Raw genomic sequence first — 7,870 nt, forward strand, 5'->3', positions numbered from 1 at the left:
TAGGTTCATTTAATGACATTAAATTTAAATTTGATTAAGAAAAACTCATTAATTTAACCGGAAAAGACAAGCATTAAAATATGTAGGTTTATTTAATGACATTAAGTTTAAATTTGATTAAGGAAAACTCATTAATTTAACTGGAAAAGACAAGCATTAAAATAGGTAGTTTAATTTAATTCTCAGTGAAATGGAAGTGTAAATAAGTTAGAAAACTTAGGGGTATTTTTTAATGGGTACTTCTCTTTTAATAATAGAGATGTTATGGTCATTTAATAATTATCTTGACGAAAAACAAAGACTATAAATAATTTATTATTAATAAAATTATGAAATTATTTACAATTTGATGACTAATTCATCGTCTTTTTTTATATGTTAAATTTTTCATAGAAGTTTAAAAATCATTTTATTTTATTTAAACATGTATAACTAATTTATAATCTTTTATGTCATACTAAGTCATAATATAATATTTCTTCATATTTTACATTAATAATCATTATTTTTATATATCGTCTACAATTCTCTAATTACGTCTATTTGTTCAATTTTTTATATGATATCGAATATTCGTCATAAATGGATGGTTTAATATGCCAAAAAAATTATTTACTTTGTGAATATAATACATCAAATATTACAAATACATCATTTAGTTAAATAAATAAACAAAAACCGAAAATTCATATCCGCGATGGCGCGCGGATCAAGGTCTAGTTATTGTTATTTTTAGAGAAATTGTGTACTAAACTACAAACAAAGAATAGCAACTTCCTTACCAACTGGCAAATTCAGCAGTCCAAACCGAAGAACAACTAGAAATATTGGGGTTTAAGATACATATGTTGATGATATCAAGATGTGGTTTAGATGCTATCTTTATCATATTAGGAAATATTGATGTATATTTATTCGGTTATGCATTGAAAAATACACACGATCATATATACTTGATTTCAAGAAACGACATTGGAAAGATGAATTAAATAGACGAAACGGATCAGGAAAATAGCTCCTCACGTATTTTGGGTAGGTTTGATATTCTATTTACGAATTATACATGGCGTATTGTTAGGTAGGTTTGATATTTTATTTATGCTTTATGAAGAAAAATGGAAACTAAATGTCACGTGAATATTGATTCGAAATTGATCATATATATGTTTTTTCCCAAAATTTAGATTTAATTCGTATGGAGATATGTCAGCAGTTTTATATAAAAACAAACATTATTCCATCCCTTTCAATTTAACTATCGTTATTGAATAAAATTCTGTTTACAAAGTAAATGTTGTTTTATGATTTTAATGCAATTTTTTATTAATTTATTTTACTCATAAATAAATTAGATAAAAAAATAAACACTATAAAATTTCGTAGTCATATAAGAGTAAAATCAAACATTTAACTATTTTTTTAATTTGTGTGAAAAAGAACAATATATAATTTAAAACAGATAATACATAACCTTAGCTATGACTTATTTGTTTGGCAGTTTGATATCTTCTGATTTCTTTTTAGCTTTTAACCTAAGTTACAAACGGGCAGAAGCTTTAATTATATTCATGTCCATTAACTGCGACTTGCCCAAGCTGTATTTAATTAATACAATTCCGTTTGTGTGTAACTAACTCCTAAGTTAAGCAATAAGTATTACATTTTTTCCAGACAATAACTATAATATTAAGAACAAATGTTTCTCGCTTTTGAGGTGTTTGGGTGAAAAAAGTTTTCTCAATTCGATCGTAAAACACATTCTATCTCAAAAATAAAATGAGATAACACCTGATTGCGCGAAACACTGCAGGCAGCAGCCACCTCATCATATTTCTTAACAATTTGAATTGATAAATATAAAGTTTTATGTAGTCCATATCCTCCGGGGTTAGGTTTTGTCCTATAATCTTTGCCTTATCGACACGCCAATCATTCATTTAATTTGTACGCTCAGAAATTTGTAATTGAGCAAGTCGAAGATGATATTATACATTATCATTCTTGCATGGCTAACTAAAATTTGTTTTGTGATACGTTAAAGTTAATTAATGACACTTTGGAATAAAGAAAAACATGTGAATGTATAAGTTAATGGAAAATCATACGTTAAGACTAGTTCTCATTAGTTGAATAAAAGGTCGATTAATTCTGACAGGAAAGTCAATATTAATGACAATTATAAAATTGTAGAAAAATGGAACCAATCTTCCGTTGCAGACATTCGTTTTGGTTTAAGATTTAGGTAGACTTCAACCCTCAATTAGGATATTAAGTGAAAAAGGATGTTAGCTAGGAATTTCTATGATTATAAAGATATGACTAATTCAGTACGCATTGGTAACTTATGATTACAAAAATATATGCTGATGCAGCTCATTAGTTCGTATGCGGGATTGAATTGAACACATCAATTAATTAGTATGCAAGCGAAGAAAACAAACATGTTGTCCAATAAAAACAAACAAAATAAGAATAAATATCGCCACGTAACATAAAAGTATAAAATGCCAAATCTCACTTTGCCTTTACTTGAAAAGGAAAACATGAAATGTGTAAACACGTTCAATGCATCAATCTTCAAATTGTATTTTCGGGTGCTTTCTTCCACATCTCCATCATACCATACGTATTCCTTAAGCATATGACCGTTCACAACTACAAATCCTTTAATATCAACTAGCAACGTAACCATTTTGTAATACCATAGTTTTCAGTTTTCACAAGTTCATAATTGTTTATGGAAATTTGTAATACTTAACAAGAAGTACCGTTTACAGAAAGTAAACACGTTTTTCTTCTATAATTAATTTAATTATATACAAAGCGAAGAAGTAAAATTTATTGTAACAACAAAGATATGCATAGTGATGGGGTAACTGGAATGAGATGTTTCTAGTTTTAGGTGTATCCAGAAGACAATAATCAATAATTATATGGGTACGTGTGAAAGCTTCTGACCACTTGACAACATTTCGTTGTGTATGAAACATATGTATCAAGTTCTAATGAAATTCCAAGAACCCCACGTGTATTGAGCTCTTCAAACGATGAGTCATTATTTTTGTTATTGTATAGTCAAATCAATATTTAACTCGAGCATGAAACACCGCCATCTCCATTTAATATTTAACTACTCCATTTGTTCCCGGATAAAATTTTTTAGATTTTTTCTTCTTCCATAAAAATAGATTTTCTATATTGTTAATATATTTTTTTAATATTTTAAGAAACATTAATTAAAAATATTTGAATTGATTATATTTTATTAGTGAAAAATTATTAAAAAGAGTATAATAAAATAAAAAATAAATTAAATTATAAACATTTATTAAATTTTTAATAAGCTTGGATACTCTAGAAAATTTTACTTTCGGAGTAACAGATGGAGTATATATTTTTACTTGGTCGATATGATTTCTATTCAAAATGGGATCTTACAAAATGATTACCAGAAACTCCACTGTCTCCACTGTCCACAAAATTAATAGCTGCATAACAAAAAAATCCTCAAAAGTGTTTACCGATACACTCTCTAAAAGTAGCGGAGATATCCAATAGGAATCAAAAGATCTGGTGCATGCATGCAGGCATGGACAATATCGCCGAAACCCAATATATGACATAAAAGAGACGTGCCAAAGGCTGAATGAATAGATCAAAAGCAATGCCATATGATTGGACTATGAATTCATACTTTCAGAAATATTCAGTTTTTTTTTTCATGCAAACTTATAAGAGAAAACGCGTTTAAAGTCACCATTATCTGTGAAAAGAATAACTCTAGCTAGATACCTCAAATATGTTCAATGTAGATCGATCGGTATATATTAAGATTTACACAAAACATTCTTAGTTAGAAATAAACTATTATATAATCCCAAATTGTTTTGCAGCCTAACTTGGATTTTTACCATTGGATTTACTTCTCCAAAAAATCGATTCTTTAATAAACCAGAGAGTATATATGATTAATATTGGGAAATTATAATTTTACCAAAAATCTTTCACCAAAAATCTGATACTAATTTTCAAATTTACTTCGAAAGAATTAATGATTATTTTCATAAATATTCTAAATTTGTGAAAAGACTATACTAATCCTTCTACATCATTTATAATTATTTAAATTATTTATAAAAGTTTATAAACTTAATTCTATCCTAATACTAAACTCTAAAAAATAATCGTTAAATTGTACACTCAAATATTACAATACTTTTGAATAAAATATTTTTGAAAAATGGTATCCGGCCAATTAATTCGGTTACAATTTTTCATTATTTTACTTAAGGTTCAATCCGGTTATAACTATCACGTACTGGTTTATTTGTTTTCGACAGCCAAAATTTTGCAGTCACATATTTTTTTAATTCAAGTATGGTAAGTATAATTTGTAGTTATTTTCTTATATGCATATAATAAATCTATAAAAAGGATGATTTCCATTAAAGGTCGTTATCAAATACCTGTTGAGAATGGGTCTATTACTGAGAAGTGATGATTAATTGATGAAAACGTTGAAAACGACAAAAAGGAGTTTTCGGAGATCGAATCGATCTTACAGTCATTACCAACTTTCCGCTAGATTTAGTTTCAAAAATATAAAACAACTTTCCATTATATATATTCCCCTTCTGCTATTTTTTTGTCTCCCCCCTTAATTAGTCATTTACTTTCATTCCCCCTTAATTAATTCACTGGACCATAATTTATTGATTACGAGTATCTTTGAGCTGCCCCATTCTCCAGGAATAAGGGACTTCCGTTTAACTGTACTAATATCATCTATAGACATACGTTCCAGTAACATCATCGGCCAAGTTTGTCAATTTTCATCAACATATATTGTTTGGTTACTGAGAAACTAATAACGTAAACGGCAACTGTACATGCTTCTTACATGAAAATTTGTCTTACAATGCGTACTAAAAATTATGTGACTCACACTACACGAGTTTTTAACAATTCAGAATTCTCTTTCTCGAACGTATTTGTTTACTTATATGGATGATTGGAATTTCACTAGAAAACACCTTTCTTAATTAATACACGTAAGTAATATGTGGATTCGTTTTTTTCTGTCGTAAACAGTATAGTACTTTGGTTATATATGTAAAGTGTCGGCCCAAAGTAATTTGAATCTTTTAGCAAATTTATAAAATATTGCCTAAAATTAGTATTTAAATCCCTCCATTCTAAGACACACATGTATATAAGGTAAAAAAAACACTGTACCAATTTAGTTTTCTTTTTTGTTTGAGTTAACGTTCTTAAAATTGTTATGAAATTTGACGCTTAAAAACTTTGTTTTATGGACTTTAGTCCAAACTGGCTTCATATATACTCCATATGTTTGAATAATATAGTTGATATAACCCCATTCTTTAAAAAGAAAAAAATTATATGGATGCATTATCTTTGTTTTTTTACTTTAGTTAACGTATGATAAAAGTGCGATTTAGACTCCTGCGTATGCAACTAGTTAATGCCTCGGTAGATAGTACTCTGAGACATAGACTATCTACAGAGGTATATACAGTACTTTTGTACTCAGTGGCTTTTACATAGTACACTTGGAAAGCAAATTCGGCCGGTCTAGCGTGGATTTTCTCTGACCAATCAGAATCGGAACTTGGCCGTAAAGCCTTATCTCTGAACTGCGTTTCATCGCCTTGCATGGCCGAAGCTTTAGCCAGGAGCTCTTCTACACGCGGCTTCACTCAAACACACAAAAATATGTCTTCGATCAGACTCACAAATGCTCATTCGAGCAATCAACAAGAGGATTTGGACGATCGAGCTCTTCGGGATCTTGTCGGATATTGACTCTCTTGCTTTTTCTTCTTCATTGCCTTTCACTTTTTGTCGTTTTGATTTCATTTCACGATCTGCCAACGGATTAGCCGATGGACTCGCCAAGGCCCATTTACCTTTATCTGCCATGTAAACTTTGAGCTTTTGGCCCTTTTGATTTTAATGAAGTATCCTGTTGCACAAAAAAAAGTACTCAGTGAAGCTATGAGTACTATTGGCTTATCTCCATGAAGCATATATTCATGATTACTACTGATACATATAAGCTTCTGCTATTCTGATTAATATATGTTCAATAGAGCGATCATACTAACATAGTAATATATGTTTGGTAAACATTTAGTTCACTAACAAATTAATCAAAAATAGGAATCAGTCGTTAAAAGCTATATAAAAATATCCCCTATGTATTAATTGAGGAAGATTTGAAAAGATGTAACTTCAATTTTGTAATAATTAAAAAATACTCATTTCTTATGTGTCAATCAATTAGGTAGTTAATTAATCCTACGTGTCAGCCTCACATTGAAATTAAAAAACATGTTGGTCCAATTCAATTTTTATATCTCACTAGAAACATTTAATACCAGATCCCCTCTGGTGTGATGATGGAGGTCCGGATCTGTTCGATCGACGGTCGTGGCTAGCCCTCTTGTCCTCTGGTTATCCTTGTTCCTGTTTTGTTCTCCTTGGTTCTCGGCTTTCTTAGATGTGTTGGTCAAATGTGCTCTTGTTATATCCGGGCTGTGTTATCTCAATCCGTACTATGCTGTATGGTAGATCCCTCTCCTTTCTAAGGATATTGTCATGTTTCTGGCTACGATTCTTCTTCATGTTCTAGCTGCGTTCTACTCAAGCCACTATTGTGGATAACAGAAGAGCAAGCAGTGTGAAGTAAAATTTACTCTAGACATGGTTTTGATCGATGTTTTGCAGGAAAAGAATCCAAAATAGTTCTTCCAGGTCATTTTGGACTGCATCAGTTCTAGATGGAGATTCACTCATCTTTTCCAGGCGATGCCATGTTTTGTTTTCAAGTTATCGTCATCAGTGTTGCTACCCGTCTTCAACGTTTGTTGTGCGTGAATTCCTCTTGACGATCCTTAGAAAAGCTTGGAATATTCTTAGCATGGTATTAGCAATGGATCTTGGTAAAATTTCAATTTCTGTGTTAGGATTGGAAAAGATCATTGTACTCTCTTTATGGTTCAATTCTAGTTTGTAATCCTTTGACAAAAAAAAAAAATTTAATACCAACTATATGATATCATATGATATTAACTAAAGCAAGGTGGCTATTTATTATATATTATTTCCTTAAATAAAACCTACAAAATTACCTAATGTGATTATGATATATATAGTAATTAATGATTTTAAATAATGAAGATTTGCTAATAATCTATATGCTTTCTATTATTTTTGTTTAATTCTTTACTATTAAAATAAATTACACAATTACATTAATCATATATTAAAAATTGGGCTTTTTGCAGAATTGACCTATAACTTAAAGTCAAACACAAAACTAACCTCCTTCTTTTTTGAAAATTGGTTTTGCCCTATTCACCCCACAAGTTCATATAATTTACGAAAATGCCATCAATTTTTTTTTTCTTTTTTTTTTCGAAAATGACATTTTTACTCTCTCACCCTCATCATCTTCAAGTAATTACAAGATTGCCATTGTCATCAATACCACAACCACCATGAACAACCAATTTGAAGCTCTTAATGCTCCCAAAATCGATTTACCCTTCTTCTTTTTCCATTCTTGTGAACTAAACACAACATATCTCTCACTTTCTCTCCACAATGAGCTAAAAAAACCCAAGATTTTGATTCTAAATTTTTTATGGTTCATAGAGTCATAGAAGCTAACGATTCTGGGTGGGTTACTTTCGTTTGTGATTCTGTGTGCTTGGAGAAGCCTTATGTATGCTAAGGAACTTATCTCACCAATTTAAGGTATGACATCGAGTTTTTTTCCAGATCTGTTCGTCAGACGACTTACTTGGGAAGTCGTCTGGCTGTAGACAACTTACCTGGAAGTCGT

Source organism: Brassica oleracea, chromosome C9 (assembly GCF_000695525.1).
Source record: "Brassica oleracea var. oleracea cultivar TO1000 chromosome C9, BOL, whole genome shotgun sequence".
Lineage (NCBI taxonomy): Eukaryota > Viridiplantae > Streptophyta > Magnoliopsida > Brassicales > Brassicaceae > Brassica > Brassica oleracea.